Genomic DNA, 12,414 nt, shown 5'->3' with positions numbered 1-12,414 from the left:
AGTTCAAATCATTTAAAAATAATCATGGGCAAAAAAAATCACTTCCTTCTTATACCTTGTATTTTATACTGAATTCCATATTAACTTTGTCAGGATGTTCTAAATAGTCTACAGTCAACTTTTTTTTTAATTTAATATGATAAATTGTGTGTGTATGTGTGTATATATATATATACATAGATAAATGTATATAATGAATTATAAAGATTTGGCAATTAGAGCTATTTTTTCTCCACAGTAATTGGTGCTTAAGTTGCTTAAATGGCAACACAAGCTGAAAATCATACCTTGAAAAATTACCATCTGGATAATCTCTTATGGTTTCCTCTATAGGTTTGGCTGATAGAAGACCAAAAGAGAGTACTGAGAATTGAAAGTGCTAATTTTTCATATTCAAGAAAGGTAAAGGCTGTTCTTCAGTCAAAGTCCCAAGTTGCGAACAAGTAACCACTGGTAATCAAGATAACTTCCAATTAATTCACAAGCTCTGAAAAGGAATCAGCAACATCACACCAGTAACTCTGGTTCCGAAAATGAGCAAGTCAACAGCAGCCTCACCACAGTCTTGTGAAACTGGGCAAATCGATGACAGCCTTAACGTTTGTGGACAACAGCTGGTCAAAAGTGCGTTGCTCCATGACCACACTGCAGGTATTTCATCAGCCCTTTTTGTTTTCTTAAATCCTGCTGCACCATTGTAAATAGTTTATGTATTACATTCTCTATTACTCTCTTTGTGTTCTCTCTCTCCTCTGTAAAGCTCTCCCTCTCCCTGCGCCATTGAGGACACAGTGAGAAGGCAGCTATTTTCAAGCCAGAAAAACTCTCAGCAGGAACTGAATTTGTTGGTACCTTGATCTTGGACATCTCAGCTTCTAAAACTGTGAGAAATAAATGTTTATTGTTTAAGCCACCCTGTTCATGGTATTTTGTTATAGCAGCCTGAACTGACTAATACAGGAACTCTTCAAGAAAACTAACTACCAAGTTTTCATGAAAGTGATTCTGTTAGCCTTCGACATCTTTACAAGGACATGATGGTCAAATGAAATAATGGATTTGGACGACATTGTGATCTCTAAAGTAGAGGTTTCCATACCTTGCTGAGTGTAACAGTCACTCATAGATAGTACTTTTTTTTGAAAGAAAACCCTGGGCTCTCTACTCCTAGCTCTTCTGATGGAGGAAAAGAGTTGATTAGAGGAGTTAAGAAGTTCTTTAAGGAGTTCTTAAAAGAATTCCTCTAATAATTCTCATGTATCACCAATTTTGGGATGCATTACACTGAAACAACTCTAAATTGTCCTTGAAGGTGGTGACTTTAAAAAAAAATATTTATTTCACTACACTGGGTCTTAGTTGTAGCACTCAGAATCTTTGATCTTCATTGTGATATGCAGGGTCTTTTTAGTTGTGGCATGTGGGATCCAGTTCCTTGACCAGGGATTAAACTGCAGTCCCCTGCACTGGGAGCATGGTGTCTTAGCCACTGGACCACCAGGGAAGTCCTGAAGGTGTTGACTTATATTAGGTAAACTTCTGAGAGTTGGTTCTTGAGATGTCCCTTTAAAATATTCTCTTCCGGGGCACGGTATCTTAGTACAGTTCGTCAGGTGTTTCTGGTTCTCCCCTCATCCAGACACATGATAGTACTGTACTTCCTGCTCATTTATGTTGGGTGAGGCCATGTCACTCACCACCTAGACCATTATCCTCTGACTCTTCTCAGTTTTTCAGTTCCTGACTGGCCTGCCTCCGCAGACCTGGGCCGACACTCATCCAGTCTCCTGTTACATTCTTGACTAAGTGAGCAAACACAGTCAAGGGGGTTTTGACACAAACAAACCCCCCTTCATTGATCGTGCTCCCTCATCCAGTTATTCTTCTGTCTTTTCCTTTTCTCTTGGCGAGACATCTCAACATTTTCCCCATTTCTCTTGGCGAGAAAGAAGAGTTACAATATTATCCTGTAGTATTCCAGTGGCTGAATCACTGTGTAACATGATCACTGCGTAACATGATCACTGCGTGACCCTTACAGGTCTTGCCTCTATATGTTTTGCTTTGAGGTCTGGGACTGTGATGGTAAAAACTATATAGTATTTACTGCATTTGAAAGACAATTTTTGTTTAATCTTGTTTCTTGAGCATCCGTGGATAAGTATGTTCAGATGTAATGAAAAGTAAAAAACTGTTAGAAGTCAGGTGGTGTGATATTCAGGGGAATTATGGGCTAAAATCCTTCTCTTGACCAGGTCCCAAGTTAGTTAATAGGTTCTTGTCATAAGACAGGGAGTGAAAAGTTCAGAATACCAAGGGACAGATTCAGTCAGAAATGCCCTTTTACTTTGCACTTAATATAATATGGTTATTAGATGCTATCCCCACTAGATTCTCAGTTCTCTGCTGATGTAGCTTCTTGCCTTGAATTATTCAAAAAGCTAAAAGAGTGAAAACAGCCAAACGAGAGAAATATCTGTGTTTAAGCTCCATGATATAATCTGGTCACTGCTTCATTTTTCATACACCAAAGAACATCAACAAAATGATGATATTCAAGCTCAATTTTACCTTTCACAGGACATTGAGAAGTAGATTTTTTCTCTTCTTTAACAGAAATATTCAAAAGTTCTCATGCCACAGAGAAAGACAAAATGATTAAAAATGATTGCTTGTGGTTATTTCCTCCCCTGGTTATAGGCTATATAAATTACTCCTGGAAACAAAAGAGCATGTTTTATGCTGCACTGCTATCCAGGAGATGGCTCATTTTTATCCCAGAGGAAGGAAGGATGGCCATTTGGCCAAAGGCCAAGAAAACCTTGGCCGAATTTTCTAGGAGCCCCCTGACAAAGATAGGCCTGGACAAAGAAGGGAAACTTTTGTTTATTAAATAACTTTTCTTTAAAAGTGATCAGATTGTGAATGAATTTTGTTTTATATTTTTTGCAATATTTTGCAAATGAAAATTTAAAATCAATGAGTGAAAAGATGAAAAAACAGAAACTTTGGGAACAGGTTCCTCTCTCATGTAGCCTGGCTGAGAGGAAAAAAAAAGAGAGAAATAAGTGGATGTTTTGCTTGTGTTTTTACGATTGGAGCAGCTCGAATGGGTTTGTTTGCTGAGGAATACTCTCAGTGAAGATGAGGTCAAAGATACTGGAGAGAATAATGTGGATGAAAGGAAATTCCTGGGGGAAATGAGCTAGGATTCCAAAGAGAAGGGAAAGTGGAAAGGAGAAAGGGCTAATTGGCCTTTGTAGAGTTGATACAGGCTTCCCTGGTGGCTCAGATGGCAAAGAATCTGCCTGCAGTGTGGGAGACCTGGGTTCAGTCCCTGGGTTGGGAAGATTCCTTGGAAAAGGGAATGGCTACCCATTTCAATGTTCTTGCCCAGAGAATCCTATGGACAGAGGAGCCTGGTGGGCTGTAGTCCATGGGGTTTCGAGAGGTGATATGTGTGAGGGAGGTGAGAAAATCATTCAAGTGACTGGCTGTAGCATGTATGTTGAATTGAGATAGAAGTGAACCTGAAGGAGGCTGCCTGTGGGTTGCTTTTTATCTGGAAGAAAATGGAGCCATCTAGAGACTGGGGGTGGTCCTGAAGAAAAGTTCAGTTCAGTCGCTCAGTGGTGTCTGACTCTCTGAGACTCCATAGACTGAAGCATGCCAGTCCTTCCTGTCCATCACCAACTCCCGGAGTTGACCCAAACTCATGTCCATCAAGTTGGTGATGCCATCCAACCATCTCATCCTCTGTCATCCCCTTCTCCTCCCGCCTTCAATCTTACCCAGCATCAGGGTCTCTTCAAGTGAGTCAGCTCTTGGCATGAGGTGGCCAAAGTATTGGAGTTTCAGCTTCAGCATCAGTCCTTCCAATGAACACCCAGGACTGATCTCCTTTAGGATGGACTGGTTGGATCTCCTTGCAACAAGGGACTCTCAAGACTCTTCTTCAACACCACAGTTGAAAAGCATCAATTCTTTGGCGCTCAGCTTTCTTTATAGTCCAACTCTCATATCCATACATGACTACTGGAAAAACCATAGCCTTAACTAGATGGACCTTTGTTGCCAAAGTAATGTCTCTGCTTTCTAATATGCTGTCTAGGTTGGTCATAACTTTTCTTCTAAGAAGTAACCATCTTTTAATTTCATGGCTGCAGTCACCATCTGCAGTGATTTTGGAGCCCCCCAAAATAAAGTCTGCCACTGTTTCCACTGTTTCTCCATCTATTTGCCATGAAGTGATGGGATCAGATGCCATGATCTTAGTTTTCTAAGTTTTTCCAAGCCAGGTTTCAACAATATGTGAACCATGAACTTCCATATGTTCAGCTGGTTTTAGAAAAGGCAGAGGAACCAGCAATCAAATTGCCAACATCTGCTGGATCATCGAAAAAGCAGGAGAGTTCCAGAAAAACATCTATTTCTGAAGAAAAGAGCAAACACAATTACTTCAAACTTAATTTTGTTATATTACCTTCAATTTTTCTTTAAGCAGTGTATAGTTAATAACAAAAATTATTGAATACTAATATGGTAGTTAAAAATGAAAGAAATCTTTTACCTGCTGTTACAATAAAGACCTTTTAAAAAGACCTTTTTATAATAAGAAATGTTTCGTAAGCAAGTTGCTCTTTTAAAAAGCCCTTGGTAATATAAGTTGTTATTATGCACTTAGTTGACATTTTATGAATGCTTCATGTTAATCACACTACATTTTTATTGGTATAGATATGGAAATCTGGTTAGCTCAAGATCTAAAAATTCAGTATTAATGCAACTAAATTTTACTTTCAGATGTAGACTGTAAATTATAATCTTTATATATTTACATAGAGTGTTATATACAAAGGACAAAGTTTTCCCAAGTTAGATTGCTTAAAAATATGAAATTTAAATTTTATTTCAGAGGAAAACAAAGTTTTAACCAGCAAAGGTCTGAATCTTTATGATGATTTCAGCACAAATTAGTTCAGTTCAGTCACTCAGTCGTGTCCGACTCTTTGTGACCCCATGAACCGCAGCACGCCAGGCCTCCCTGTCCATCACCAACTCCCATGTCCATTGAGTCGGTGATGCCATCCAACCATCCAATCCTCTGTTGTCCCAGTCTCCGCCTGCCCTCAATCTTTCCCAGCATCAGGGTCTTTTCAAATGAGTCAGCTCTTCTCATCAGGTGGCCAAAGTATTGGAGTTGCAGCTTCAAAATCAGTCCTACCAATGAACACCGAGGACTGATCTCCTTTAGGATGGACTGGTTGGATCTCAACACAAATATGCAAGTTCTATTTGCACATAGGTCTAGATATCGATACACCTAGGAAATTTCTTTCTCTAGTGGCAAAAATCAGATTTTATTTATTTCTTTCCATCCTTTGTGCTTTCACAGTATACCTACAGTAAATAAATTGTGTGTAATACTAACTACAGTTTAGAGGCCAAAAAGAATATGAATGTAAATCAGCAGCATTCTCAATTGCTAGTCTAAAAGTGTTCTTCCTAGTAGGCATTTCATCATTGAAGAGATATTAGTCTCTAATTTTAAAAGAAACCTCGAAATAAGCAAATTCTTGTGGGTTTGCATTATGTGTAAGCACAGTTGTCTGTCTGTCCTCTATCTAACACTGAGATCAAATTCCCATAAAAATTCATTATTTTCACTATGTACAATTCAGTGGCATTAATTACATCATGCAAATATTATCACTGCCTAATTCTAGAATATTTTCATCACTCCCAAAAGAAATCCTGTCCCATTAAACAGTCATTTAACCTTCCCCCTCAAGACCCCAGCCTCTGGCAACCTTTAATCTACTTTCAGTCTCTATTGATTTGCCTATAATGAACGTTTCATCTAAATGCAATTACATATGTAAACCTATGGCTGATTCATGTTGATGTGTGGCAGAAAGCCACATAATATTGTAAAGTGATTATCTTTCAATTACAAATAAATAAATTTTAAAAATAATTGCAGTTACATAATATGTGGCCTTTTGAAACTGGCTTCTCTCTTTTAGCTTAATGTTTTCAAAGTTTATCCTAGTTGTATCATGTAAGAGTTCAGTTCAGTTCAATCGCTCAGTCGTGTCCGATTCTTTGCGACCCCATGAATCACAGCACGCCAGGCCTCCCTGTCCATCACCAACTCCCGGAGTTTACTCAAACTCATGCCCATCGAGTTGGTGATGCCATCCAGCCATCTCATCCTCTGTCGTCCCCTTCTTCTCCTGCCTCCACTCCCTCCCAGCATCAGGGTCTTTCCATATAAGAGTACTTTTTCGTTTTTTTGGCTGAATAATACTGTTACATGTATGTACCATTTTTGTTTATCCATTCTTAAGGAACATTGGGTTGTTTCTGCCTTTTGTCTATTATGAATAACAATGCTATTAACATTGGTGTACACACTTTTGTGTAGTTAGGCTCTCAAATTTCTCAGATAGAATTTCAGGATTCCATAGTAACTATGTTTAACATTTTGTGGAACTGCCAGTCAAACTTTTCCACAGCAGTCATACTTTTTTCATTCCCACCAACAGAAACATATGAAGATTCCATATTTTCCATATCCTTGTCAACACTTGTTACTTTTCATTTTTCAGAATATTTTTTAAGTATAGCCATCCTAGTGGGTATGAAGTGGTATTTCATTGTGGTTTTGGTTTAAATTTCTCTAATGACTAAGGGTGTTGAGCATCTTTTCGTGTGTTTATTGACCATTTGTATATATATTAGAGACATGTATGTTTGAGTTATTTGCTTATTTTTGAGTCATTTCTCTTTCTATTTTTGAGTTGTAGGGATTTTTTTGTATTCTGGATACTAGACCCTTATCATTTTATATTTGTAATATTTTCTCCCATTCTGGGTTGTATTTTATTTTGTTTATAATGTCCTTAGTGCACAAAAATTTAAAATTTTGATGTTAAATTAATTTTTTCTTTTGTTGCCTGTGCTTTTGCAATGGTTTAACTGCCTAACTCAAGACGAAGATGATTTTCACCTGTGTTTCTTTCTAAAAGTTTTACAGTAGTATCTCTTGCATTTAGGTCTTTTATCCATTTTGATATCATTTTCATATGTGGTGTGAAGGTCCAAATTAATCTTACATGTGGATCTCTAATTGTTGAAATCTATTTGTGTCTTGTTGCTGTTGAGCCATCTTGCAGTGGCCAGGCAGGAAGCCATTTTTCCTTAGGTGTCAACCTAAAACAAAATAAACTACTAGGTATTTTTCCAGCAAAAATGAAATTATTTAGAATCAGCAGAGAATTACAGTTCGGGTTCTATTGTCATGGTGAACCACCTGCAAGTTCCCACTCAGCAAGGGAAACAGAGCAGTTTTATACAGGGGAGAATGAGGTGGCTGGCTGCAAAAAACAAAAAGTCCAGTGCTTTTCATTCGCTGAGTCCTTGCCAGGAAAGGAGTCTTCTTCTTGTTGGACTCTGCAATTGTTGCAGGGCATGAGAGCTTTCCCTGCTGGTGTCTTGACTCTATTTGGATGAGATTTCTGTTTATTAATTTCTTTACATTTTTCCCTTTTGATGAAGGCCTCAATCTGAAAGCATCATGAGTAAGAGTCAGGTTTTCCAGTGTTGGAGGCTTTTTATCATTCAGTGCCAGGATGGACCTTTCTGTCCAGAGTGTCTCCTATGGAAGAGTGAGTGGTCATATTGGGAAACTAATAAGGCCACATTTAAGTAATAATGAGTAAGAGTGAAAACTCTCAGACTCTTTTATCTGAAGTTCATATATTATCAACGTCATAGACATTGGAGATCATTTGATGTGTTATGTCATCATCATCATCAGCCCCATCTGGATATGTTGAGAAAGCCATCTCATCAGTTACTGTCGGCTTTGATTCCAGGAAATCTTTACTTTCAGGTTACCAGATGATGTGTAGGTCCAGTCGATTTTGGTGCTTACTTTAGGTATATCACATGAATCCAAGAGTCTATTCCCTGGAAATTGGTAGTACCAGGTTTGGTTTAGTTCAGTTGCTCAGTCGCCTCCGACATTTTGTGACCCCATGGTCTGCAGCACACCAGGCTTCTCTCTCCATCACCAAATCCTGGAGCTTGCTCAACATGTCTTATCTAGTCAGCGATGCCATCTAGCCATCTCATCCTCTGTTGTCCCCTTCTCCTCCTGCCTTCAATCTTTCCTAGCATCAGGGTCTTCTGCAGTGAGTCAGTTCTTCACATCAGGTGGCCAAAGAATTGGAGTTTCAGCTTCAGCATCAGTCCTTCCAATGAATATTCAGGACTGATTTCCTTTAGGATTAATAGGCTTGATCTCCTTGCACTCCAGGGGAATCTCGGGAGTCTTCTTCAACACCACAGTTCAAAGCATCAATTTTTTGGTGCTCAGCCATCTTTGTGGTCCAACTCTCACATCCGTACATGACTACTGGAAAAACCATAGCCTTGACTAGATGGACCTTTGTCGACACAGTGATGTCTCTGCTTTTTAATATGCTGTCTAGGTGGGTCATAGCTTTTCTTCCAAGGAGCAAGCATCTTTTAATTTCACGGCTGCATCACCATATGCAGTGATTTTGGAGCCCCAGAAAATAAAGTTTCTCACTGTTTCCATTTTTTCCTCATCTATTTGCCATTAAGTGATGGGACTGAATGCCATGATCTTCATTTTTTTGAATGCTGAGTTTTAAGCCAGCTTTTTCACTATCCTTTTTCACTTTTATCGAGAGGCTCTTTAATTCTTCTTCTCCTTCTGCCATAAGGGTGGTGTCATCTGCATATCTGAGGTTATTGGTATTTCTCCCAACAATCTTGATTCCAGCTTATGCTTCATTCAGCCCAGCATTTCACATGATGTACTCTGCATATAAGTTTAGTAAGCAGGGTGACAATATACAGCCTTGACGTACTCCTTTCCCAATTTGGAATTGTTCCATGTCCAGTTCTAACTGTTGCTTCTTGACTTGCATACAGATTTCTCAGCAGGCAGGTTAGGTGGTCCAGTATTCCCATCTCTTTAAGAATTTTCTAGTTGTGAACTGTGGCTTTAGCATAGTCATTGAAGCAGAAGTAAATGTTTTTCTGGGTCTCTTGCTTTTTCTATGATCCAACAGATGTTGGCATTTGACCTCTGTTTCCTCAGCCTTTTCTAAATCCATCTTGAACATCTGGAAGTTCTTGGTTCATGTACTGTTGAAGCCTTGCTTGGAGAATTTTGAGCATTACTTTGCTAACATGTGAAATGAGTGCAATTGTGCGGTTAGTTTGAGCATTCTTCAGCATTGCCTTTCTTTAGAATTCGAATGACAGCTGAACTTTCCAGTCCTGTGGCCACTGCTGAGTTTTCTAAATATGCTAACATATTGAGTACAGCACTTTCACAGCATCATCTTTTAGGATTTGAAATAGCTCAACTGGAATTCCATCACTTCCACTAGCTTTGTTCGTAGTGATGCTTCCTAAGGCCCACTTGACTTTGCATTCCAGGATGTCTGGCTCTAGGTGAGTGATCACACCATTGTAGTTATCTGGGTCATTAAGATCTTTTTTGTATAGTTTTTCTGTGTATTCTTGCCACTTCTTCTTAATATCCTCTGCTTCTGTTATGTCCATACCGTTTCTGTCCTGTATTGTACCCATATTTGCATGAAATGTTCCCTTAGTATCTCTAATTTTCTTGAAGAGATCTCCAGTCTTTCCCATCCTATTGTTTTCCTCTATTTCTTTGCATTGATCATTGAGGAAAGCTTTCTTATCTCTTGCTGTTCTTTGGAACTCTGCATTCAGATGGATATATCTTAACCAGTGTTGGTTAGCAGTACCTGATAAGGGCTTTTTCAGTAAGGTTGAAGAGAGTCTGTCTGGCTATGTCATTTTCAGTAGAGAAAACCTTTAGGTTGCAAGGTATGATGCTTAAGTCTCCTAGGAGTGCACTGTGAAAGATTGCTCTACCAATCTTGTTTCTTTGTTTTTGGCCATGCTTTGTGGCGTGGGGGATCTTAGTTCCCCAACCAGGGTTCAAACCTGAGCCCCTGCGGTAGAATCATGGAGCTGTAACCATTGGACTACCAGAGAAGTACCAAGACATGGTTAGTTTTAATGTTAATAGAAACAGATCTTTACAATATTGGATTATGTCTCCTTTTTGTCAGTTGCGCGTCAAAAGAGGCAAGAGGCAAGTGCATTGGGCATCCTGTGACTGTCTCAAAGGGTTAAGAGTACGAGTTACAAAAAGGCTGCATCTAAGATTTAGAAGGAGCAATGGCAATATTTTTGGTCAAGGCATTTAGAAATCAGCTGCAGTCCCTGTGGTGGGGGAAGAGGAAAGTTAAAGAGAAGCCGCTCAGTCCTGTCAGACTCTTTGCTACCCCATGATGTGTAGACTGCCAGGCTCCTCCATCCATGGGATTTTCTAGGCAAGAATATTGGAGTGGGTTGCCATTTCCTTCTCCAGGGGATCTTCCCCACCCAGGGATCAAACCCAGCTTTCCCACATTGCAGGCAGACTTTTTAACGTCTGAGCAATCAGGGAATCTTGGTGGCGGGGAGCACCCTCAAATTTTAGATAACTGAAATTTTGTTTCTGAGAGATTTTTCTCCAGAGTACAAGAATAATTTTTAAGCAGTTAAGCTTACAGCTCAAAGACCTTAAACAGTTCAAACAACTCAACTTGCAAGCTTAATACGAGCCATTTTGAAGGGAACATTTTGGTCCCGGAGAAGCCAGACTAGAGCCTCCTCAGTCAGTTCCCATAGAATAGCCCGCATTCCAAAGAAACAGGGTGAAGGCTGAAAAATGGTGAAATTTCGCTGAAACACCTCTGTTGCTGAAGGAATGGACTGAATGCTTCTTGGCCAGTTTCAGTTGAAATAATCTGATCTCAAACTCAGACTTGAGTGTCACATGAACACGCGCATACAGAGCAAGGCCTTAACCAGAAATGACAAAACCTTAGTAGATCCCAAATAAAGCCTGAAGAGCTTCAGATGCCAAGTGGGCACAAGTTTGGATCCAGGAGAAAGATGTGCCTTTAAACTCCAGGGTTGACAAGGCAAGCCTTTTAGGTGAGGTGACGGTATGGATGTCGCCCCTGTTCACTAGCCCTGGAGCCACTGGGAGTCTTTTCTGGTCCGCATAAAGCCATGAAAATGTTGACTTAAACAAACTGCCAGTTCTTTGAGATGAGCAGAAAATTGCTATTGGGGGTTGGTTACAGGTGACTCAGTAGTAAAGAATCCACCTCCTGTGGAGGAGATGCAGGAGGTTTGTGTTCAATCCCTGGGTCAGGAAGATCCCCTGGTGAAGGAAGTGGCAACCTGCTCATATATTCTTGCCTGGAGAATTCCATGGACAGAGGGTTGGACATGTATGAGCTAGAGAGCTAAGACCGTAGCGATCCACCTGCAAGTCCCAGCAGGGCAAGGGAAAGAGAGTGCTCTTACTGAGAGGAAGAGGAAGTTGAGAGGACTGTAGTAAACAGAGTCCATGGTTTTTATTGGCGGAGCTCTAGCTAGGAAGTTCAGTTCAGTCACACAGTCGTGTCTGACTCTGCAACCCCATGGACTGCAGCACGTCAGGCTTCCCTGTCCTTCACCAACTCCTGGAGCTTACTCAAATTCATGTCCATTGAGTCGGTGATGCCATCCAACCATCTCATCCTCTGTCGTCCCCTTCTCCTCCTGCCCTCAATCTTTCCCAGCATCAGGGTCTTTTCAAATGAGTCAGCTCTTCACATCAGGTGGCCAAAGTATTGGAGTTTCAGCTTCAACATCAGTCCTTCCAATGAGTATTCAGGACTGATTTCCTTTAGGATGGACTGGTTGGACCTCCTTGCAGTCCAAGGGACTCTCAAGAATCTTCTCCAACACCACAGTTCAAAAGCATCAATTCTTCGGTGCTCAGCTTTCTTTATAGTCCAACTCTCACATCCATACATGACTACTGGAAAAACCATAGCCTTGACTAGACGGACCTTTGTTGGCAAAGTAATGTCTCTGCTTTTTAATATGCTGTCTAAGTTGGTCATAACTTATCTTTCAAGGAGTAAGCATCTTTTACTGCAGTCTGCAATCTCCATCTGCAGTGATTTTGGAGCCCCCCAAAATAAAATCTGCCACTGTTTCCACTGTTTCTCCATCTATTTGCCATGAAGCAATGGGACCAGATGACATGATCTTTGTTTTCTGAATGTTGAGCTTTAAGCCAACTTTTTCACTCTCCTCATGCACTTTCATCAAGAGGCTCTTTAGTTCTTCTTCACTTTCTGCCATAAGGGTGGTGTCATCTGCATATCTGAGGTTATTAATATTTCTTCGAGCAATCTTGATTCTAGCTTGTGCTTCATCCAGCCTAGCATTTCTCATGATGTGCTCTGTGTAAAAGTTAAATAGGCAGGGTGACAATATACAACCTTCCTTTCC

Source organism: Dama dama, chromosome 9 (assembly GCF_033118175.1).
Source record: "Dama dama isolate Ldn47 chromosome 9, ASM3311817v1, whole genome shotgun sequence".
In the NCBI taxonomy this organism is placed as follows: domain Eukaryota; kingdom Metazoa; phylum Chordata; class Mammalia; order Artiodactyla; family Cervidae; genus Dama; species Dama dama.
Note: the sequence above shows the minus strand (reverse complement) of the source record.